This window comes from Scylla paramamosain, chromosome 14 (assembly GCF_035594125.1).
Source record: "Scylla paramamosain isolate STU-SP2022 chromosome 14, ASM3559412v1, whole genome shotgun sequence".
NCBI classification, from domain to species: domain Eukaryota; kingdom Metazoa; phylum Arthropoda; class Malacostraca; order Decapoda; family Portunidae; genus Scylla; species Scylla paramamosain.
The window spans coordinates 7,193,469-7,219,677 of NC_087164.1; the positions used below are offsets into that span (position 1 = coordinate 7,193,469).

General features: G+C 40.3%; 1 long non-coding RNA gene across 2 annotated transcripts in view; it reads left to right on the forward strand.

The window, feature by feature from the left end:
- Positions 1–26,209, forward strand: part of LOC135106804 (uncharacterized) — a 77,811-nt gene that overhangs the window by 36,613 nt on the left and 14,989 nt on the right. Inside the window, exons 2-4 of one of the 2 annotated variants that reach the window (XR_010271469.1) lie at positions 15,121–15,276; positions 15,383–16,663; positions 17,065–18,015. This is a non-coding gene — a long non-coding RNA (uncharacterized LOC135106804). The remainder of the gene's footprint in view (positions 1–15,120; positions 15,277–15,382; positions 16,664–17,064; positions 18,016–26,209) is intronic. The other variant, XR_010271470.1, reaches the window with a different exon arrangement.

A 26,209-nucleotide genomic window follows, 5' to 3' on the forward strand; every position in this document is an offset into this window, starting at 1 on the left:
ACACATTAATACGTACATATACAAAAATACACACACACACACACACACACACACACACACACACACACACACACACACACACACACACACACACACAGATTCAGACATAGATCAGACATACATACGTACAAAAAAAAAAAAACGCACGTTTATAAATATTCATTTTCATAGTTGCAAATCAGGGGAATGTTGACGAGAGAGAGAGAGAGAGAGAGAGAGAGAGAGAGAGAGAGAGAGAGAGAGAGAGAGAGAGAGAGAGAGAGAGAGAGAGAGAGAGAGAGAGAGATTAATTGATTGATTGATTTAGATTGATTAATTTATTGTCAAATTACAGACAATTGGATGAAGTAGATATCTAATTTTACCTAGTACCACATCATTCATAATTTCAAAAAATTATGACCAATCATGAGAAATAAATTCTACAGCAATTACACTGTAGGAACAATATCATATACCCACAAGCACAAGAAAATAAACACAACTGAAAATTATTCATAGATCACAAAAACTCCTGGATAAATTATCACAGAGTCATCCAGCCAAAAAATCATAACCGTGGGGCAAATCCCTTGTACTTCTTTAATATTTTTTCCACCACTCCATTCTGAGAGAGAGAGAGAGAGAGAGAGAGAGAGAGAGAGAGAGAGAGAGAGAGAGAGAGAGAGAGATTCAAACGCTGGATCCAAATACAGTAGACACAAGTGGTGTTGGCGGGAAATGAAGCGAGGAGGGAAGAGTAAGGGTGGTCGTGAGGGTTCAGAGTGCAAAGTGCAGTGATGAGTGAGGCCGATGAGACGTAAGGCATGTGAGGGTACCGCCGCTCTGTTGCTGCTGGTGATGGTGGTGAAGAAGGTATTGTTACAGTGGTGATGGAGGAGGTAGTATAGCACTGGTGATGGAGGAGGTACAATTATAGTGGTGGAGGAGGTACTATTACAGTTGTGGTGGAGGAGGTATTATTACAGTGGTGCTAGAAGAGGTACTATTACGGTGGTGGTGAAAGAGGTACTATTACATTGGTATACTATTACAATGGTGGTGGTGGAGGTACTATTACAGTGGTGGTCGAGGAGGTACTATAACACTGGTGATGGACTAGGTACTATTACAATGGTGGACGAGGTACTATTATATAGGTGGAAGTGGTACTATTACAATGGTGGAGGAGGTACTATTATAGTTGTGGAGGAGGTACTATTACAGTGGTGGTGGAGATATTATTACAGTTGTAGAAGAGAAGGTACTATTACAGAGCTGGTGGAGGTACTATTACAGTGGCGGAGGAAGTACTATTACAGTGGTGGAGGAGGTACTATTAAACTGGTGGTGCAGGTACTATTACAGTGGTAGAAGAAGTACTATTTAAAGGACGAGGCAGTAGGCACCTACCGAAACGATAATTACTCCCAGTGAGGTCTAAAGCACTGGATCAGGGGGTGCTGTGAACTTATCATTAAACCCAGCTGTGGCCTCACTGAATGTTTCCCTTTGTGTCTCACAACACAAGGGGAAGTCACAGCCTGCCCTCTAAAGACAGCTGTCTTTTTCCACACAAAACAACAAGCACCTAATTACCCATACACCCTTCACTCAAAAATTCAAAATTATCATGGCGACTCCTACACCAGCCTAGGAGTCCCCGTCTGGGGAGGGGACCACAAATGTCCCCAGGTCGGACTGTTCCGGTGTGGTTTTGAATTATCAATTACCACTGGACACTGTTTATTAGTTTCTTACCTTTATATAATAGGTAAAGTCACTCTTGATGAGTTTCTGTGGTTTTCAGGTGAATGTCAAAGGTGAACGTATAAAAATAGGTATATTTAGATATATGTACAGAGTTCTGGAGAAGGGTGTGGCGCGTACGGGACAACGGATGTCCTCTGCGTGGTACAGCGTTACACCCTGGCAAGAGACTGCCGGAGCCGGCACAAGGGACGCTTAGCGCCTTCAAAAAGTGCTGACATTAGAAATAGGGGCGGGTTGACCGCACTCACAGTACATGAATATATTCATAATTATTACTCTCTAATTACATAAATAAGGCAAGGGAAAAGCTACTTATAGCTAAGAGTAATACATGCCAAAATACATTAGGGAGAGATTAACTATGGAGAATACTTAGATACTGTAATGTAGGTGCTACCGATTACTTATCGATGGCAATAAAAGGAGTATGGAAAGTTCCATGGTGTGTGTGTGACGTAGGGTGGCGTGATCATATCCGCCCCACCCTTATGCGCCAACACCCACTATTTACACTTATGCATATATGTATACATACACTTATATTGCTAATCAGGCAAGGCATTATAAATACAAAACATATTATTATTAATTATGTGACACCGTTACATCGCTCGGTCACCTACTTGACGCGTCCTCGCGAATACAGTGTACCTAACCATGTTATGTGTATGAAACTCCTTCATTAAGACGTTTACGTCTACTATCAAGATATATATACAAATTTAAGGCTTTCCTAACACACACATATAAGAATATTAACAAAAACATTAAAATAAGGCAAGGTGTCAGGATACTTGGATAGAGAATCCCAGGTTTCAGATATACTGGCAAGGATGTCTCTAGAGCCTCTGAAAACTCTTCTGTGTTTGAGAAGGAAAGAGTGGATAAGGAGTTTGTTATAAAAGAAATCCTTGACTTTGTCAAATTCTCCAGGGAAGTAACTGGGAAAACTCTATATGAAAGGTCTGTCGTAAAAGCAAAATTAATCCTAGAAGGGTAAGTGGTTAGTTTACTAGAACGTACATGACAAGCATCTTGTACCGCATAATGTCCTATAACCTCCTCATAGGTGGTCCCTTCTGGGCAAGTCACTGAGACGTAAAAGTTTTCTGTGAAATAAAAGTAATGATATCCATGAAAATTGCAATGGAAAATAGGTTTTGAAACCACATGCTTGTATGGACAGAGTGTTAGAGCTGCAAACGCCTCTGAACGTGTCAAGACGACTTCACAAATACCTTTTACTACAGGTAAGAAAGCAAATTGGATACTTGAACAATGGTACAAATGCAAGTATGAAGATTTACAACGTTTTAATTCAGTTAAATCTCCAGTTGTATATAATGAAAAATCCTTGGCTATTAGCACTAAGGAGGGATTCATGTCCAGTGTCATCACAGAATTATTAACGGAAAATGGAAAAGGTTTAATCTCATAGGCCTCAAAATGATCCTGAGATTTAAAAGGTATGTTTACAATTATCGCATCTGTGGTCAAGGTAGCTTCCAGCAATGGGTAGTAATACTGGATCATGTCCGCTGCATACACTAGTGTCAATTTGTAGGTTGACTGACCAATTTCTATTGTGTGAAGCAAATCCTCTACAGGAAATAGTGAAGTTGTTACCCTGCCATTGACAGCATCCACCATGTTGCGAATTATCGCTTCATTAATGGAGAGAACTGAACCCAAGGAAGCTTCAAATACATGCAAAGCTTGATCTATAACCACAACGTGATTTATCACATCTAAACTATGTAAGGCATTATCAAGCACAGTTGTTAAATCATTTGAATACTGTAATAACTCATTGAGATTAGTTTCTAATTTAACTATTTTATTGTGATGTAGGTTCAGGACCTTCTTATTAGTAGCTGCAACCGTTATTAGTTGATCATAATGTTTCCTTAAATCCTGTACATCCTCGTCCAAGGCGGTGCCAAAAAGATATTGAGACAGTTGTCCCAACCCATTTATGAGTCCTCTTTTGGTACGAGCGTGCACTGGATGAAGGTTGTAGTCATGCTGAGATTGGTTCAATTTCCCGTGTAAGAATTCTACCCTTGCTTTTAAAGCTTTGATTATGGTTTGTGAGAAAACTTGTGTCTGGCTATGCGTTTCATCAGCAAGTAAGGATTCCAGTTCCTGTAAGGAGTTATCCAAAGTTTCTGAGACAGCGTCGAGGTCCGAAGGTACGGAAAATAAGGTAGAAAAAGGATATCGAACCAGAAGAACATCTTCTATTAAGGTTACTTCCCCAAGATGTGTGGTGAGAGCCCCCTGTTTGACATGCAACGCAGTGGACGCTTGTAGCACTTGCAGCATGCTCAAGAAGGTAACCAGGAGGCCCAGTGCCATCTGTAAGTAATGCAGGCAATTAGCTGCGTGAGCGAAGGTTATACCTATGCGTCTTTATAGTATTAGTAGAATTAAGGTTTGTAACCTGATCAGTAGTACTCTCTGTTGATGACTGGAGCTGAGCGTTAGTCTTCACAAGCCGATCACTATGTACTATCTCAGCAGTGTTAAGAAGAGGGTCATGCACCTCAGATTTGTTACCATGTAACTGGCGGACAACCGAGCATGGACCACTAAATTTAGGGGAGAGTTTGGAGGTCCTGTCCGGATAATGAACTTTAACTGTGTCTCCAACCTGTATCGTGACAGGGGTCGCACGCTTGTGTTGTCTAGCCATCATTTCTGCCCTAGAAGCTTGTAGCCTACTTCGGACTTTAGCATGAATGTCCTTGAAAACATGCATATGTTGTTTAACATAGTCATCTACGTTGTATACTGGAGTTTGTGGACTTGCCAACAAATCATAAGGAAGATTTTTATCTTCACCATATAATATATAATGTGGGGATTTCCCAGTACTTTCACACATTGAACTGTTAATGCAGGCACCAACGTGTGGTAACCAGTCCTCCCAGTCATCATGGAGACTGTTTACAACTGGACGAAGAACCTCCAGGATTTTCCTGTTTGCTCTTTCTACTAGTCCGTTTGAAGAAGGATGGTAAGCCACAGTGTAGGTGTGTTTAATGTTGTACTGTGTACATATACCTTGTAGGATTTCATTGCGAAATTCAGATCCATTATCACTTAACAACACTCGTGGTGCTGAGTATGGACAAAACAACTTAGTTACTAGCGCATGCGCTACATATTTAGCAGATTTTTCCTTTAAAGGTGAGAGAACCACGAACCTTGAAAAATGGTCTACACACACAAGTAGATACTGCGAGTCATTTTGACTTTTGGGTAATTGAAGAAGATCAATGGAGACAATGTCCCAAGGTCGCTCAGGTAGTGGATATTCCAGTATTGGGGCTGGTCCTTTTACCGCACCCTTGTGCTTTGCACATGATATACACCTGGCAACGTAATCTTCTATGTCAGTGCGCATGGTAGGCCAATAATAGCTTTTACGCGCTGCTTGTAGAGTTCGCTCTCTTCCTGGATGTCCCGCACTTGGCATGTCGTGCACTAAGATAAGTATGACATGGACTAAACTCTCAGGAATGATGTGTTGTTTACTAGACTCTCCCATTTGGGGATTATGTCGACACAGAACATTGTCTGGTGACATGAAAAATTGAGAGAATGGTATATGTAGACGTGGAAGATTATCTTCTTCGCCTGACTCCAGAGCATGTATGACCTTAGACCATATTTCATGCTCTCGCTGTGCTTTACTTAATTCCTTCAAGGTGAAGTTATTTACAGGGATCGAGTCACCGACAGCTCCCACAGGCACGTTTCGTGAAAGTGCGTCGGCTACTACATTAGCACGACCTGGCAAGTACTTGACTACTGGAGCAAATTCCTGCATGGTACAGTACCATCTTGCCACTCGTCCAGTTAAATTTTTCCCTTTGAAAAGTTCAATTACGGGTGCATGATCCGTGTAGACTGTAATTGGATATCCAAGGATAATGTCCTTAAAATGTTTTAAAGCCCAAACTACAGCAAGTGTTTCTTGATGAGTGACAGAGTAATTAGACTCTGCTGGATTAAGCACACGACTTGCATATGCTATTACATAGTTTTTGCCTCTGGCATCTGTCTGCATCAGTACTGCTCCCAGTCCTAGAGAAGAAGCATCCGTGCAAATAATGAACGGCTCTGAATGCTCTGGGAAAGCAAGTACAGGTGCATTTGTTAATAGTGATTTTAATTCATTGAAACTTTGTTCATGAGCAGCCTCCCAATGGAAAGCAACATCCTTTTTAAGGAGTTTAGTAAGTGGGGATGCAATTGCCGCAAAATTCTTGATGAAAGGACGGTAATATCCCGCAAGACCTAGGAAAGATCTGACATTCTCCACCGATTTAGGTTGAGGAAACTTCTGTACAGCTATGACCTTTTCATCCACCGTGTGGATTCCTTCACCATCGACTACATGGCCAAGAAATTTTATTTTGGCTTTTAGAAATTTACATTTAGAAAGCTTTGCTTTAAGTCCAGCTTCTTCAAGCTTCTGGAGGACTAATTTTAAACTCTCCAGATGGGATTCTTGATCCTTACTAGCGATGATTATATCATCCAGGTATGCAAACACGGTTTTGCCAAGTAAACCCGTGAAAATACTGTCAATCATTCTCTGGAATGTTAAAGGAGCGGATTTTAATCCAAAAGGCATGCGTAACCATTCGTAATGGCCACTAGGCGTACTGAACGCCGTTATTTCCCGTGAAGTGGGGGCTAAGGGAACCTGCCAGTATCCTGACAACAGGTCTAAACTAGAGAAAATTTTGTTTCCACGACCTAAGGACATTAGAAGGTCGCTCAGGACAGGTAAAGGATAATGATCATCCACTGTGACATCATTAACCCGCCGGAAGTCGATTACCGGCCTGAAAGATTTATCTTTCTTGGGAACCAAAAAGATTGGTGAATTCCAAGGAGAGCACGATTCTTGAATCACTCCCTTGTCAATCATGTCATGAATCATGTCATCTACAGTCGCCCTCTGACTATGAGGAAGACGATAAGCTGGTATATATACTGGCTTAGTGTTTGGTTTTAACCTAATGTGGTGTTCCGCTCGATCGGTCACACCTAAGGATTCTCCAGGTAGTGCCAGGACATTGCGATACTTCCCCAATAAGTCCAAGAGCGCGGGCCTCATTTCGGGGTAGTCCACAACATTGACAAACGAACATAGGGTTGGCGCCTGCCCCAGCTCGGTGTCAACAGCAGACTGACTCACCGAAGAGACGCAGGCTCCAGGCAGAATACTGGGTTCTGGTACCACTTTCTTGTCATAAACCAGGCACTTTCCAAGGAAAAGACCTTGTTTGATCCTTACAGAACTTCCAGTAGTGTTCACCACCAAAGCATCAGTGACATGACCCTTTTTAATTGTGGAAAGAGTCGATTCAACAGCCAATCGCCTAACATTACCTATACCTTCAAGACAGATGTCACTGCCTACAGGAGCTTCTGGAACACGAATTGTAATCCGTTTTGCCACACGAGCAGGAATGTCATAACTGGCATTGACAATTGCTTTTGCTTCCCTCCATGCTTCTGTTATATCCTTATCTCTCGTAGGAGACCGGACAGATGGAATCGTTTGAGGCTCCCCATTGGATCTTTGTCCCTTCCGTGATAAAGAACCGTTTCTGGGTTGCCTGGAAACCAAAGGTGCAGGATGTTTCATCCCTTCCAGATGTCGTCCGCAGTACATGACTGTATTTTGCTTTGGATAGATTACTATCTGGTGAGACTTCATGGCTCTTAGCCCTAATAAGCCGTCAGAAGGAAGTTTAAAGTTACTGATTACATAGAAATCAGTTTGAATAAGCTGAGTATGCTTAGATAGACTTATTGGTCAGGAAATTTTTCCTAAGATTTTCAGGGCTGACCCTGTGACACCAGAAAGATTCAAGTCACTTGGACAGAGTATCCATTTACCACCGCGTGAATTCCGTTTCAGAATCTTGTAAGATTCTTCAGAGATCACGTTTACTGTGGCTCCAGTGTCTACAGCCAAAGATAAGTGATGCTTACCTACCCTAGTTGGTAATGCCATTATGTCTGTTTGGTTGTTGGCAGCATTTATGGTTGAATGCACTGACATGTCAGAAGAATCTGCTGCCTCAGCGTCTTGCGCATTTAGATGTTTTAGTCGGGTTTGTTTACTACTGTGCGCTGGTCTTCCTCCGACTGCCTTGTACTGTTCAGGTTAGCTCTGGCCTGTTTTTCAATTCTCATATTGATTATATCTTTACATTGCTCTGATGAGTGTTTACACTGGCCATGTATGAGGCAGTATTGGGTAGCGACGTCCCTGTAGGATCTTGTCCTACCAGTTTTCACTTGGGGCGATGCACCTGGTTTTGGTCTAACAGAGAGATTACCCCCTTTTGTTTTGTTCTCCAAGTCGGATTTATTTGCTGCCAATTTCTGGTCCTTTTGTTTCTTATAACATCTTTTTTCAACATGATCTATTTTATGGCAGTACGAACAGACATTTCCAGGCCTCGCCATGGCTGCCGCACAAGGTTGAGATTGGTCGTCATCCATGAGTGGAGCAACCAATGAGGTTTGAGTTTCTGGAGAGGCACCAGATAGCCCTCTTTTCTCCCGAATCAGGACTGCAAGGTCAGCTACTGTGTCTCCCGGTTTAAAGCGAAAATGACTTGCGGTTTTCTTCACTTCCCCATTCACCAATGATATGTAAAAGATGAATTCCAGAAGTCTTCTGAAATCTGTTTCTGTCATACTGTTTCCTTGGAACCAGTTGTTAAGTCGTAAGACATCCATGAAGTCCGTTACTAACTGGTGTGTAGGGATTAAGGCTTTCATTTCATGAAGAGAGTTAATTTCAGCTGCAAATCTAAGACCCACCTTGGAGGCTAGTACCATGAGGTCAGTTTGACTCTTACCCCCAAAAATGTTCAAGAAATTTTTCTTGAAATTTGCATAACTAGTCCCTATTTCAAGCGGACTAAAAGCGCTGGTATTCATCATGTGTGCTGCTTCTCCAGCCAATTTAGATCTGACGAAAGAGATCTTGTCTTCATCGGTGATAGTATTTGCTCTTGTCATAACATCCTCACACAAACGGATGAAATCATGAGCCCTTTCTTGCGGGTTTTCTCCGCGAAATGCTGATATTGTTTCAGGAATAGGAAGTACCTTAAGTGTAGTAGATGCATGCAAGGCATGAGGAGAGCCCGTAGAGGCTGAAGCAGAAGCATTAGGATTAGCCATGGTTGCTGCTGATAATGATGGGTATTTATTCCCTGATCTTGTAATCAACACGTTTCCGTCCTCATGAGGCACGGTATTTTCCACTGTAGTGGCTTTTGGTTCCGTTGATAGTGCTTCTGATGATCTAGTGTCACTATTATCCGCTTGGAAATGACACTCCAGTTCATAGATTTCAGCTAACTTCTCAGCTTTAGCCATAAATGTAGTATTATTACTATCTTAATTAGGTATTAATTACACACTTAAATTACGTTTCCATCGTCCAAAGGCGTTTCCACTCTTAAAGGATGAATGGTTAGTATTTTGAGAAGTGTGAAAATTTTAACAGAATTGAAGGTTTAGGGACAGAAATGGAATTATCCTAGTTATCCCTGAACACTTAAAAGAAAACGAGAGCGAGCGCTCCGTCCAGCAGAAAAAGAAAACGGTGTTTAAGAGGCAAACTAAATTATTTTAATTTCCACATAAGTAACATCACTGTGAAATAGGTAAGTTATACATGAACCCTAACAGTGTTTGCGTTACCACAAGTGTTTTATTTAATATTGGTGTGGTGTACCACTAAGTGTCTGTACTCACGACTGTAGCCGGAGAAATTCACACTTGAAAAAGAAAAGATATATATATATATATATATATATATATATATATATATATATATATATATATATATATATATATATATATATATATATATATATATATATATCTTCTTCTTAGGAAGACTCCTTCCGTCTTGGGAAGCTCCTCTTAGGATAGTAGTGTTCTTGTAGAATCCTGCAGGATTCCTGCAGGTGGAAGATGTGTTGGTCTGCGCCGAGAATGTCTGCGCCGATGATGTCTTCGCCGAGAATCTACGACGAATAATTAGACCGAGGGGAAACCAAAGAATTGTTAGGTTTCTCCTCGAGTCTTTTAAGTCTCCTCCTTTAATAACAAAGAGAAGTGAATCTTGGGAGTGGCAGGCTGGGTGAGTAAGGCGAGACCGTTAGGTGCGTCGCTCTTGGCTTGGTGCGAGTGTTTTGGTGTGTCAGCGTAAGTTCTGTAAACAACGCCGGCTCGCTCCTCTGCTCTCCTCACTACCCTGCCACTGTTTGCCGTTTTCTCCGTTCACTGTGTCCGTTCACCACTTCACTTTCAACCACTGTTTATTGTTGTTGCTCTTGGCACTGGAGTTAGTTATTCGTATCTCATTAAGCTGCCACCAAATGTTCCGGTGTGGTTTTGAATTATCAATTACCACTGGACACTGTTTATTAGTTTCTTACCTTTATATAATAGGTAAAGTCACTCTTGATGAGTTTCTGTGGTTTTCAGGTGAATGTCAAAGGTGAACGTATAAAAATAGGTATATTTAGATATATGTACAGAGTTCTGGAGAAGGGTGTGGCGCGTACGGGACAACGGATGTCCTCTGCGTGGTACAGCGTTACACCCTGGCAAGAGACTGCCGGAGCCGGCACAAGGGACGCTTAGCGCCTTCAAAAAGTGCTGACATTAGAAATAGGGGCGGGTTGACCGCACTCACAGTACATGAATATATTCATAATTATTACTCTCTAATTACATAAATAAGGCAAGGGAAAAGCTACTTATAGCTAAGAGTAATACGAGTACATGCCAAAATACATTAGGGAGAGATTAACTATGGAGAATACTTAGATACTGTAATGTAGGTGCTACCGATTACTTATCGATGGCAATAAAAGGAGTATGGAAAGTTCCATGGTGTGTGTGTGACGTAGGGTGGCGTGATCATATCCGCCCCACCCTTATGCGCCAACACCCACTATTTACACTTATGCATATATGTATACATACACTTATATTGCTAATCAGGCAAGGCATTATAAATACAAAACATATTATTATTAATTATGTGACACCGTTACAGGACTGCTCTTCTGAAATCGACCTTAAGTGTCTTGACACCCACCCCCCCCAACTTTTTCTTCATTAACTTCTGACACATTCGCAGTCTTAGATCTAATTTTCAATCTGTAGAACACCACCTCTCCTCTAATAAACCTTGTATTCTTTTCCTAACTGAATCACAGGTGTCTGAAGGAAATGACAGTAGCCCCTTTTCTGTTCCCTCCTACTTTCTCTATCCTCATTTTCAATCCAAAGCTGGATGTTGCGTTTACGTGCGCAACGACTTAATCTGCTCTCATGCCCACACTCTTGAATCTTCCGAGTTTTCCACCATCTGGCTATTACTACAGAGTCACTCTCAAACTATATTTATCTCTGCTGTATACCTCTCACCTAACTCCTCTGACTATAAGAAATTCTCTGACTACTTAACTTCCAAAGTGGAGCACATTCTGACTCTCTTCCCTTTTTCAGAGATCTCCATTCTTGGAGACTTCAGTGTTCACCACCAGCTTTGGTTTTCCTCTCCCTTCACTGACCATCCTGGTGAACTAGCTTTCAACTTTGCTATCCTCCATGACCTAGAGCAATTGGTGCAACACCCTACTCGTATTCCTAACCATCTTGGAGATACGCCCAACATTCTTGACTTTTTCCTAACCTCTAATCCTTCTGCTTATGCTGTCACCCTTTTTTCTCCGTTGGGCTCCTCCGATCACAATCACATATCTGTATCTTTTCCTATCGCTCCAATCCCTCCTCAGGATCCCCCTAAGCGGAGGTGCCTCTGGCGTTTTACCTCTGCTAGTTGGGGGGTGTCCCGAGGAGGTATTTTGCTGATTTTCCTTAGAATGACTACTGCTTCCGTGTCAGAGACCCATCTTTGTGTGCTGAGCGCATAACAGAGGTGATAGTGTCTGGCATGGAGGCGTACATTCCTCACTCTTTTTCTCGACTTAAACCTTCCAAACATTGGTTTAACACAACCTGTTCTCGTCCTTTACGTGATTGAGAGGTGGCCCACTAAAGTTACTTAAGCCTTCCATCACCAGAATCTCATGCACTTTATATTTCTGCCTGGAACCATGTCAGGTCTGTTCTCCAACTAGCCAAAAACTCCTTCATTATCATAAAAGTGTCAAAACCTTTCAAGATCTAACTCCCCTCGTGACTTCTGGCATCTAGCCCAAAAAACATCTCTAGTAACTTTGCTGTTTCTTCTTTCCCTCTTTTATTTCAACCAGTTGGCACCACTGCTATCACATCCATCTCAAAAGCTGAACTCTTCGCTCAAACCTTTGATAAAAACACTACCTTGGACGATTCAGGGCTTGTCCCTCCCTCTCCTCCACCCTCTGACTACTTCATGCTACCGTTAAAATTCTTCCCAATGATGTTTTCCATGCCCTCGCTGGTCTAAACCCTCAGAAGGCTTATGGACCTGATAGGGTCCCTCCTATTGTTTTCCAAAACTGTGCCTCCGTGCTTGCACCTTGCCTAGTCAAACTCTTTCAACTCTGTCAAATTTACCTTTCCTTCTTGCTGGAAGTTTGCCTACATTCAGCCTGTTCCTAAAAAGGGTGTTCTGTCTACCTCTCTAATGCAAGAGTTAACCAGTATTCTCAATCATTCATCCCTTTCTCTGGTAAACTCTGGAAGTCCCTGCCTGCTTCTGTATTCCCACCTTCCTGTCACTTGAATTCCTTCAAGAGTGAGGCTTCAAGACACTTATCCCTCAATTTTTTACTACCGCTTTGGACCCTTTTCTGGGACTGGCATCTCAGTGTTTTTTTTTTTTATTGGATTTTTACTGCCCTTGGCCAGTGTCCCTCCTACATAAAAAAAAAAAAAAAATACAGTGGTGGAGGAAGAAGTACTATTACGGTGGTGGTGGAGGAGGTACTATTACAGTGGTGATGCAGGTACTATTACAGTGGTAGAAGAAGTACTATTACAGTGGTTAAGGAAGAAATACTATTACAGTGGTGGTGGAGGAGGTAATACTATAGCGATGGAGAAGCTACTATTACAGTGGTGGAGGAGGAGTTATCATTACAGTGGTGGAGGAGGTACTCCATCTACCGGTGTAGGAGGTACTGTTGCAGTGATAGAGGAGGTACCGTTACAGTGGTGGAGGAGGTACTATTACAGTGGTGGTGGACGAGGTACTATTACAGTAGTCGTGGAGGAGGTACTATTACAGTGGTAGAGGAGGTGCTATTACAGTAGTGGTGGAAAAGGTACTATTATAGTGGTGGAAGAGGTACTATTACGAGTACAATGGAGGTGATGGAGGTATTATTACAGCGGTGGTGGTGGTGGAGGTACTAGGAACTATTATAGTAGTGGTGGAGGAGGTAGTAATACAGTGGTGGAGGAGGTACTATTACAGTGATGGTGGAGGATATAATGTTACAGTGGCGGAGAAAGAGGTACTATTACAGTGGTGGAGGAGGTACTATTACAGTGGTGGTGGTGGTGGAGGAGGTACTATTACAGTTGTGGTGATGGAGGAGGTACTATTACAGTGGTAGAGGAAGTACTATTGCGGTGGTGGTGGAGTAGGAGTCCTTCCCGCACAGTGCAGGAAGGACTGGGTGTTGAACGCGTGTGTGTCCGTTCAGGGTTTTCACTTCTCTCCGGGGATGATGGTTGGTTCTTACTGAAGGTAAAACGGTGAATGTATAAAAAAAATCTTTTCCTGCTGGGAAAAAAAAGAACTACAAATAGAAAACACTTTTTTCCTTATACTACAAAAAAAAAAAAAAGCCTCCTTCTCACAACTATGGGGAAAAATTCTTTCTTTCCCAACAGAAGAAAAATCTTCCCACTGCAGGGAGAAGAGTCTTCATCGCACTACCAGGGAAAAGTATCTCTTCCTGCAGCGAGGGGGAAAATATTCCTTACACCATAGAAAAATGTTCCTCGCAGCACAAGTAAAGAAGTTTATCCTCCTACTGCAAGTAAAACGAGAGAGTTCTCTCTTTCTGTGAGACAAAAAGAGACTTGTCTTCTCAGTATAGATAAGATCATCTTTCTTTCTGACACATGGGGAAATTATTTCCCATCTCATAGAATGAAGTTCATCCCTCCTACAACAACGAGAAATGTTGCTATCACATAGTTATAGAAAAATTGTGTTCCGTTCTAACAATAAGAAAAAGATAAATAAATAAATAAATCTCCCCAACCTCCAACCACACAGAAGGGAGACGCGTCCTCTTGCTGCAGAGGAAAAATATCTCCCTACCACACGGGTGAAAAATAGATAGATAAACAAATAAATAAATAAATAATGTAGAAGTGTTCCTTTCTAACACAGAGTGGAAAAGTCCTCTCCTTCATCACTCGAAAGGGAGGTCCTTCGCTACCAAAAAGAGTAAAATACCTCCCTTCCACCTGAACCAAAGAAGAGAAAAAAAATCCGCTCACGCAGAGAAAAGGTTCTTCCAGAAGCTGTGGGGGAAATTATTCTCACAAGTTAGAGATGGAAATGGAGTCTTTCTTTCACTATGGATATGAAAATTCTCTCTCTCTCTCTCTCTCTCTCTCTCTCTCTCTCTAGCGTCGTTGAAATCAGTGAGTGAATGCTTTCCGATGTCTATCATTATTAATTACAGTAGAATAGTATTATGAATCGACTCTGCCTCGCCGGCTGGTGATGGATGGATGTTTATATGTTATAACGTTAATGATTTATTGACTGTGAACACATTGCCCCTAATTGCATTTGAGCAGTTTGAGAGGCGATATTAGTGCAATCTCTTTTTTTTTTTTTATTTATCAGCTATACACGACCTATAAATGCACACACACACACACACACACACAGAGAGAGAGAGAGAGAGAGAGAGAGAGAGAGAGAGAGAGAGAGAGAGAGAGAGAGAGAGAGAGAGAAAGAGAGAGAGAGAGAGAGAGAGAGAGCTATCTTCTACCGCTAATTTCAAGCTAACTGCTCTTCAGATCTTGCTAACTGCATGCCTCCTCTCCCCGCAGCCATTTTGTGGCCACAAGTCGGTATCAAACACTGCCCGGTGGTATCGAAACATCAGTACATAATTATATCATTACCTGTGTATAAAACTTAAAAAAAAAAATAAAATTATATATATATATATATATATATATATATATATATATATATATATATATATATATATATATATATATATATATATATATATATATATATATATATATATATATATATATATATATATATATATATATATATATATAATTTATTTATTTATTTTTTATTTTTTTCAGAATCCCAAGATTTCTAATAGTTCATCAAACGAATGTAAAAGATGAAGTGTGAAAACAGTCCCGCTGTGACCGTCCCGCGTTAGGAACCCCGTTCAGACACGAGGCCATAGTGGCGTAGTCGTGTTGTCGCAGTGGCGTTTCTGCCATTGTTATTGGGTAAGTGTGCTCGCTGTGAGTGAGATTTTATACAGGAGAAACACGTCACTCCAATATTATTAAAGGTTGTATGAGCGTATCACCATCATTAATGGTTACTTTCTAGGGAGAGCCTTGCCGTTCAATTTTGTCCAGAGCTCCACAAATGAGTCGAGATGCAGCGTGAGGCAGGACAAGATACCTGTTCCCTGGCGGCAGCAACAACACCCTTGTCAAGTGTGAACATTTCCTGCCATGACACATCTGATGGCTTCGTAGCAAGGAAAGTCAGATGTTTATACAAAACCAATACATTTTTAAACGTGGAATAATATTGTAAAGCTGTACACACTCACGCAGGCATGGTAAAGATTGAGTCTTGCCCGCCTCATGGTGGTGGATGTTTGGTAGATGTCTCTGGGTTGAGTCAATATGTTTATCCCAGAAATCACAAACGTTTTAAATCTTTCCAGGCCAATACTAGTGAATTCTGACAAGCGAAAAAAAATCCACATCTACTCCATGCTCAACTAGTAACCATGCTGGGTAACAAGGCCTGTTGGTCGTGCGACTCCATGGCCCCTCTGATAAAAAGACGTGTCTTCCCTGTTGGGCTCAGCTCACGGTGCGGCTTCAGAAAACAGTGTAAAAAAAAAACAGGTTATTTTCAGTAGTTATTTATCAACCATGACATCATACACCAAAACCAATCCCCCCAAAAAAAAAGGTTTGTTCACCAGTGACGGGGATTATTCCCGATAGGCAAATACCAATGTTCATCAAATGAAAAAAAAATAAATAAATAATTTAGAACTTCTATTTGTTGTACTATTTTTAAATTAGTTATTGTTTATAATTTATGCATTCTTTTTTTTTTGTAACAATTTTCTTTACATTTATTCCAGAATAATCTTAAATTTTCCTTTGACTTTTTCGTATCTGATTATTTCAATGCAAGTACGAATAAGTTCCACAAACTTATGGTGGTGGGAATGCTGACCTGCATGATCTTGTCAATGGCACCAGGAAGGTGAGGATAACTACTTCAGTGCTGATCCATGCATCAGTTTGTTTACCATTCAGGGTATGGCATATGCCATTTTTGGTCTCATGAAGTAAGAACACACACACACACACACACACAGACAAGATTATTAGCTTTTTCCTAACAGGAAACCAAAATCACAACTCCATGGCTTGTATTCTTTACCTATAACACGGGCTGCCAGTGTGAAAGGCAAGAAACCCAAATTTGCCTCTGCTCAGCCCAGGATTCCAGTGGGAGTTGAGCATGATGAGCCCAACGCCACAGGAGGATGACTCAGTAAATGAAAGATGCAGTCCCGCAAAGGATTTGATGGTGCTCTGCGATAGAATTTTACAGTTATATGGGACATGTAATGAAAAGGTAACCAAAGAACTTCACATGCAATATGTATCTAATTTTAAGCTACATAGTTTATTGGACAGTCCTGGTAATATTCCAGATCTTCACATAGAGGTGACCACCAAAAATAGTACCCTCAAAGATGTACTCACTATTTTAATTAGACCAGGGCAGTGCTTATCCCTTTGGTGCTTTCTGTCATCAGTTTCTTTTCTGCTTTGTTGGTTATATTTATATTTTCACATTCTCTTTGTCATACAATTTCTACTGAGTGGAAAAAGGTAACTGCATCAGTGACGGAACACGGGATGCTTGTACTAGCATCATTAGATGGGGCTAATGAAGGTGTAAATTAAGCCTTTAAGCATAAACTCTTCCTTAAATAAGAATGCTTCATTATGTATTGTATAAACTTTTTGCAGGAAAGTGACTTGAAGATGACATTGCCTGGTTTTATGGTTATTGGTGAGACAGGACTACAGAGAAGCCAGATCTTTTCCTTCCAAGACTGACAGTCAGTTATCTGCTTCTGGGCTGTTGTGGTTGGCTATTAATGGTCTTTGATTACTCATACTGGCTTTACTGTATTCATAGATTTTACTTACATAACAATGCTTAGTTTAAGTTGTGTTATTATGGCCATTAAGTAACAGGAGGAATCCTCAACTTATGTATGCAATATTTCTGACACCTCTTTCAGTAGCCAAAGTCTACACTTAACTTCTTTCCTCCCCTACAAATGCTCACAGTACATTTCTCCAATTTTATATAAGATCATTCTTTTGCATCCACAGTACAAAACCGGTTCATGAATATCCTCCTTTCCCACTCACTGTCTTGTCCTGATGATCAAGTCATCACAGGATGTTATGACTTCTGTAACTGGTTTTCTCTCAACAAATATAATGGTATACAGCCTTTACTAGAAGTTCTTTTAAGATTGTCTTCATATATCACATTATATATCTGTAACTTACATTTCTTGCCCACGCCTCATTTGCATAATGTGCATATAGTATATAATAGCCATTTATGGTTCTCTCTCTCTCTCTCTCTCTCTCTCTCTCTCTCTCTCTCTCTCTCTCTCTCTCTCTCTCTCTCTCTCTCTCTCTCTCTCTCTCTCTCTCTCTCTCTCTCTCTCTCTCTCTCTCTCTCTCTCATTGTTTTTCCATTAGTCTGTCCACTTGTCAGCTCCTTGCTCTTTTCGCATTGTTATTGATGTTTTCAGTAGCATAGTTGATGGATGTTGCTGTTGCCCCTAAGAAAATGCTAAGCTGTTTGGAACATGTGGAGAAACAACCATGAAGGAGGATGCTTGCAGACACTGGTGCTGAGAGTCAGGAACAGGAATGTTTGCCCACCATATCAACTGGGTAAGTGAGCTATGTGGAACTCTCTCTCTCTCTCTCTCTCTCTCTCTCTCTCTCTCTCTCTCTCTCTCTCTCTCTCTCTCTCTCTCTCTCTCTCTCTCTCTCTCTCTCTCTCTCTCTCTCTCTCTCTCTCTCTCTCTCTCTCTCTCTCTGAAAATAAAAATTACAGTTCACTGCATCAGTGACGGAACAAGGGATGCAAAAATGGAAGGGCACTTGGGGAAAACACAGGTAAATATGGAGGGTACATATATGTATGAAGGCAGGAATAGTAATTTGGCTAATTATTAGTAATGATGGATAATAAATAAGATGCACTTTTGTTGTACATATTTTACTACAAACATTCAAGATCAATCAATTTATATTGTAACAAAATAAATTTATTTATGTTTTCTGTAAGCAAAATTAAGTACATTACACTTAACATTGTGTACTTTAATAAGAAAATGAATAATACTTTTTGTGCTCCCCTGCAGCATTCTATCCCCCTAACTCCACTGGGTCTGTCATATCACTAATCTCCTAGAATTTCTTGATTTCTACTTTAATTTCTTCTGCTCCCTTCACAACTTTGTTCCCCACCAATATTTTTCTAACTCCACTGGGTCTGTCATATCACTAATCTCCTAGAATTTCTTGATTTCTACTTTAATTTCTTCTGCTCCCTTCACAACTTTGTTCCCCACCAATATTTTTCTACCCTAAGTTCATCCTTACTTTCTTCACCTCTCAGAAAGGCATACCACTCCCTTCCCCATTCCCCCTCCCTGAGTTCCTCAACTGCCCCCTTGGGTGTTTCTGCCCTCACTTTCCTAATGAGGCACTTAACTTCCCTCTGCTTACTCTTGTATTGATCCCATATTCTTTTATATTCTAGTCTTCCTACTTCCCTGTCCATTTCCTTCCTTAAGCTTCTACATCTCTTATTTAGTTAATTTCTCTTTTTCCTAACCCTTTCAGTTTTTCATTCCACCACCTCTTACTACGTTTCTTACCCGTTCTCCTCTTTTGTTTCCTGATTCTTCTGGCCACCTTATCTATTACAAACCATATCCAGTCATTAAGTTCATCCACTCACTTGTCCATCCCATCCCATTCTACAGTCTAAATATCTTCTAAAGTTCTCCAAGTCTCCTCCTCTTATGTTCCAATAGAAATCATTGTTTCTGCTTCTTCCTTCCTCTTCCTGGTTTGGGCAGATATAGTTTAGTATTAACATAGTATGGTCACTAACAATATCTGTGACATCTTCCTCATCTATCCACATATCTCTAACCATTCTACTAGCCCTCTCATTTACAAATATATATATATATATATATATATATATATATATATATATATATATATATATATATATATATATATATATATATATATATATATATATATATATATATATATATATATATATATATATATATATATATATATATATATATATATATATATATATATATATATATATATATATATATATAATGTATAGCTGACTCCCTTCCTCTCTCTGTCCAGGTTATCCTTCCATCAATTACTGCTACATTCAGTATTTCTAGTTCATTATCTAAAGCAAAGTCTAACAGTATGGTACTATTTTTATTTACCTGCTCACCTAGGATCCCTATATGGCCATTCATAACTCCCATGATAATCACCCATTCTTACTCATTTTTTTATATTATGACATTCGGGGAAGTTAGACATAGTAAACTCATTTTGTAAATCTATTTTGAGAAAATGTGCTGAAACATATTCCCATTGAAAAGTGTGTAAACGTAATTTAATGTAGCACAACTACAACATGCTTTCATTGCATACTGACAGACCTTGTCTATCCATAAGTTTACACCATCATTGTCCACCCATCCTTTTTCATGAAAATGTACAAAAACTCCTGGTGAGGATTTTATTCCAGGCTTAGTTTTGCTCTTTAAGATGATGGTACCTTATTACTGGTAATACATTCAAGGTATATTATTCGTTGTAATGGTATATCGCTGTCTTATTTGTCTGGTGCTCAAAGATGGTTTGCTAGTTTGGGTGTCATCTTATACAACTGATATCAGCTAAAACAATTAAATTCAGAGCAAAATTTTTGGGTCATCTTATCCACTGAGATATACGATACTCTGTGCTCAACTCGTTCTGATTGATCCATATCTTTCTGGTAATAGAGGCATCATGCTTAAATGCAATATTCCAAAAGGGGATGGATTAAGGAGTTGTACAGAGTGAGGATCATGTCTTTAGATTTACATTCATATGATCTGCTGATAAAGACTAATAGTTTATTTGCTTTCTTTATGAGTTCTGAACATATTTGGCTAGGTTTTAAGCTGCTCAGTACTGTTACTCCTAAATCAATTTTGCAATCTATACTTAAGTTGGGTACCATATTATACTTTGCTTTCTTGTTTCAATACCCTATATGAAGCTTTTTACACATCTGCATAAAAACTCATTTTCCAGGTTTGTCCTCCCTCTGAGAACTTGTCTAGATTGGTCTGTATTTCTTTTATTTGTACTCTGTTTTGGTGTCATCAGCAAACTTTAATATCATACCAGTAACACCTTCATCTATGTTGTTTATATAAACAAGGGAGAGAACAGGTCCTAAAACTGACCCCTGTGGTACCCAGCTGGTTACATTAGTCCACTTGGATGCTGTTCCATTTATAACTACTCTTTGTTTACAGTTGTTTAACCAATTGTCTACCCATCTCATTGTGTTGCCTTGTATACCATGCAATTTTAGTTTAATCAGTAAACATTTGTGAGGGACTTTGTTGAAGGCCTATTGAAAATTAAGATACGTTATATCTACTACTTTACTTCCGTCATACTTGGAGATATGCCCAACATTCTTGATCTTTTCTTAACCTTTAAGCCTTCTGTTTATGCTGTTACCCTCTCTTCTCCGTTGGTCTCCTTTGATTACAATTTCACATCTGTATCTTGTACTATTGCTCCAATCCCTCCACAAGATTTCCCCAAGTGGAGGTGCCTCTGGTGTTTTGCTTCTGCTAGTTGGGGGATCTGAGGAGGTATTTTGCTGATTTTCCTTGGAATGACTACTGCTTCCATGTCAGAGACCCATCTCTGTTTGCTGAATGCATAACAGTGGTGATAGTGTCTGGCATGGAGGCGTACATTCCTCACCCTTTTTCTTAACCTAAACTTTCCAAACCTTTGTTTAACACAACCTGTTCTTGTGCTATACATGATAAGAGAGGTGGCCCACAAAAGGTACTTGGGGTTTCATCACCTAAATCTCATGCACTTTATATTTCTGCCTTGAACCATGCCAATTCTGTTCTCCAAAACTCCTTCATTAATAGAAAGTGTCAAAATCTTTCAAGATCTAACTCCCCTCATGACTTCTGCCATCTAGCCAAGAACTTCTCCAATAACTTTGCTTCTTCTTCTTTCCCTTCATTATTTCAACCAGATGGCACCACTGCTATCACATTTATCTCTAAAGCTGAAGTCTTTGCTCAGACCTTTGCTAAAAACTCTACCTTAGACGATTCAAGGCTTGTTCCTCCCTCTCCTCCACCCTCTGACTACTTCATAGTACTTATTAAAATTCTATGCAATGATGTTTTCCATGCCCTCACTGGCCCAAACCCTCAGAAGGCTTATGGACCTGATAAGGTCCCACCTATTGTTCTAGGAAACTATGCCTCTGTGCTTGCACCTTGCCTTGTCAAACTCTTTCAACTCTGTCTGTCAACATTTACCTTTCCTTCTTGCTGGAAATTTGCCTACATTCATCATGTTCCTAAAAAGGGTGACTATTCTAATCCCTCAAACTACTGTCCTATTGCTTTAATTTTCTGCCTATTTAAAAATGTTTATCTATTCTCAACAGGAAGATTCTTAAACATCTATCACTTCATTTTGATAGAGTCTGGCACAAAGCTTTGATTTCCAAACTACCCTCCTACAGCTTCTATCCTTCTCTCTTGAACTTCATCTTAGGTTTCCTCTCTGAACATTCTGTTGCTGCTGTGGTAGATGGTCACTGTTCTTCTAAATTTATTAACAGTGGTATTTCTTAGGGTTCTGTCCTGTCACCCACTCTTTTCCTATTATTCATCAATGATCTAAACCAAACTTCTTGTCCTGTCCACTCCTATGCTGATGATACCACCTTGCACTTTTCCACATCTTTTCATAGATGCCCAACCCTTCAGGAAGTAAACAGTTCACACAGGGAAGCCACAGAACAACTGACGTCTGATCCCTCTAAAATTTCTGATTGGAGCAGAGCAAACTTGGTATTGTTCAATACCTCAAAAACTCAATTCCTCTATCTATCAACTGGACACAACCAACAAGACAACTATACCCTCTTCTTCAGTCACATTCAACTGTCCTCCTCTTCTACACTGAACATCCTCAGTCTGCCCTTTTCTTATAATCTAAACTGGAAACTTCACATCTCATCTCTAGTTAAAACAGTTTCTATGAAGTTAGGCTTTCTGAGACGTCTCTCTCAGTTTTCTCACCCTCCCTAGCTGCTAACTCTGTACAAGGGCCTTATCCGTCCATGTATGGGGGGTTCCACTCATACTGCTCTTTTAGACAGGGTGGAATGAAAAGCTTTTTGTCTCATCAACTTTTCTCCTCTAACTGACTGTTTTGAGCCCCTTTATCATTGCTGCAATATTGCATCTCTAGCTATCTTCTGCCACTATTTTCATGCAAACTGCTCTTTTGATCTTGCTAACTGCATGCCTTCCCTCCTCCCGTGGCCTCCCTGCACAAGACCTTCTTTTCTCTCACCCCTCTTCTGACCACCTCTCTAATCCAGTTTTCAATCATTCATCCCTTTCTCTGGTAAGCTCCGGAAGTCCCTGCCTCCTTCTGTATTTCCTCCTTGAATTTTTTCAAGAGGGAGGTTTAAAGACACTTTATCTTTCAATTTTTTACTACCACATCAGACCCTATTCAGGGACCGGCATCTCAGTGGGCTTTTTTTTTTTGCCAGTGTTCCTCCTACATAAAAAAAAAAAAAGAATATCATGGAAGTTTAAGAGGTTCATCAAATGAGGATTTGTTACAGAAGCCATTTTGAGTCTTTTTAAGTTGTTTTCCTCTTAAGTTATTAACACGTTTATCTCTTGTAAGTATTTCTAGCGTTTTGCATATGGCTGATGTTAAGTTAATTGGTTGGTAATTGCATAGTAAAGATTTACTGTCTTTTGAAAAATCAGAGTTACATTAGCAAGCTTCCACTCATCAAGCATTGTACTGGACTACAGGAATTTATTGAACAATAAAGTCAGGGATTCAGCTAATTTGCATTTAGCTTCTTTTAAGATGCAAGAATGGGGTTGCACTCCTAAAGATACGCCCAACATTCTTGACCTTTTCTTCACCTCTAATGTTCTACTTATGCTGTCACCCTCTTTTCTTAACTGGGCTCCTCCAATCACAACCTCATATCTGTATCTTTCCTCCAATCATAACCTCATATCTGTATCTTGTCCCATTGTTCCAATTCCTCCTCTGGATCCTCCAAAGTGGAGGAGACTTGGCCATTTTGTCTCTTCTAATTAGGGGTACCTTAAGAGGTATTATGCTGATTTTCCATGGAATGACTACTGCCTCCGTGTCAGAGACCCATCTCTGAGTGTGTAACAGAGGTGATGGTGTCTGGCATGGCCCTGTAGAAGTACATTCCTCACTCTCCCTTGCCCTAAACCTTCTAAACCTTAGGTTAACATAGCCTGTTCTTGTGCTATACTTGATAGAGAGATGGCCGACAAAAGTTACTTGAGCCTTCCATCACCTGAATCTCATCCTTTTTGTATTTCTGTTCTCCACCTAGCTGAAAACTCCTTCATTAATAGAAAGTGTCAAAATCTTTCAAAATCTAACCCCTCATGATATCTGGCACCTAGTCAAAAACATCACCAATAACCTTACTTCTTCATCTTTCCTTCCTTTATTTCAACCTGATGGCACCATTGCCATCTCATCTATCTCTGAAACTGAACTCTTCGCCCAAACTTTTGCTAAAAACTCCACCTTGGATGATTTTAGGTCTTGTTCCTCCCTCTCCTCCACTCTCTAACTACTTCATGCTATCCATTAAGATTCTTCACAGGGATGTTTTCCATACCCCTGCTAGCTTTAACCCTTGGAAGGCTCTGTGCTTGCACCTTGCTTAGTCAAACTCTTCCTACTCTGTCTTATCAACATCTACTTTTCCTTCTTGCTGGAAGTTTGCCTCCATTCAGCCCGTTCCTAAAAAAAAAAGGATGACCACTCTAATCCCTTTAACTATCACCCTGTTGCTTTAATTTCCTGCCTCTCTAAAATTTCTTAATCTCTCTTTAACAGGAGGATTCTTAACCACTACACTCCTAATGCTTAAAAAATGCGCGTTGCTCATATATAGCATAGGCTTGCAAGCAGTAACTTACCTAATTTCTAATACTATAATTTCTCTCTCTCTCTCTCTCTCTCTCTCTCTCTCTCTCTCTCTCTCTCTCTCTCTCTCTCTCTCTCTCTCTCGCAAGCAGTAACTTAACTAATTTCTAATACTATAATTTTTCTCTCTCTCTCTCTCTCTCTCTCTCTCTCTCTCTCTCTCTCTCTCTCTCTCTCTCTCTCTCTCTCTCTCTCTCTCTCTCTCTCTCTCTCTCTCTCTCTCTCTCTCTCTCTCTCTCTCTCTCTCTCTGAGTCAACCCTTCAGCTGTCATAGAAATATGAGACAGTTGTTGTTTTTCTGGGTGTAAGTATGACACACACACACACACACACACACACACACACACACACACACACACACACACACACACACACACACACACACACACACACACACACACACACACACACACACATTTACAATTTGAGGTGGTTGGAGGGTAGTAAATTAAAGAAGAGGTGGTGATGGGCAAAGGAGGAATAAATAGGGAGGGAAGGGAAGGCAAAGATATCAGAAAAGAGATTAGTGGGCAGCTGTGTTTATGCACTTGAGTGAGTCACAACTATTAACAGTGGTGTTCTTCAGGGTTCTGTCCTGTCACCCACTCTTCCTATTATTCATCATTGATCGTCTAAACCAAACTTCATGTCCTATCCACTCCAATGCTGATGATACCACCCTGCACTTTTCCATGTCTTTTTATAGATGCCCAACCCTTCAGGAAGTAAATAGCTCATGCAGGGAAGTCACAGAATGCCTGCCTTCTGATCACCTCTAAAAATTTTTATTGGGGGCAGAGAAAACTTAGTAATGTTTAATGCCTTAAAAACTCAATTCTTCCATCTATTTACTTGATACAACCTTCCAGATAACTATCCCCTGTTCTTCATTGACACTCAACTGTCCCCTTCTATACTGAACATCCTTGGTCTGTCCTTAACTTATAACCTAGATTGGAACTTCACATCTCATCTCTAGCTAAAACAGTTTCTATGAAGTTAGGCATTCTGAGTCGTCTCCACCAGTTTTTCTCAACTCCCAGGTGCTAACTCAGTACAAGGGCCTTATCCGTCCATGTATGGAGTATGCTTCACATGTATGGGGGGTTATCAACTCCTCTCCTTTGACTGTCTTCATCCTCTTTCTCATTGCTGCAGTGTTGCATCTCTTGCTATCTTCTACCACTATTTTCATGCTAACTGCTCTTCTGATCTTGGTGACTGCATGCTTCCCCTCCTCCAGTGGCCTCACTGCAGAAGACTTTTTTCTCTCTCATTCCTATTTTGTCCACCTTTTCTGATGCATGAGTTAACCAGTACTCTCAATCATTCATCCCTTTCTCTGGTAAACTCTGAAACTTCCTGCTTGCTTTTGTGTTTCTTCCTTCCTATAACTTGAAGTCTTTCAAGAGGGAGGTTTAAGACACTTATCCTCTGTTATTTGATTTTTCTATTTGGAATTCTGTATGGGATCTGGCATTAAGTGGGGCTTTTTATATACATTTTTTTTTGCCCATGGCCAGTGACCTTGCATAAAAACTAGAATCCCCTAACTTTTCTGGGGCCATTACTAAGTTTTCCAACACCATAAAAATGCACAAATAAACTATTTATAACCATCACTAACCATTACATACCCATATAGGCCTTCAATGCCTATTTAGATGCCATATAGTCATCTAAATAGTCCTTGTGCTATTCAAAATTAGTAAAATGACACCACTGTGTAGGTAGACTAAAGAGTAGACTGTAG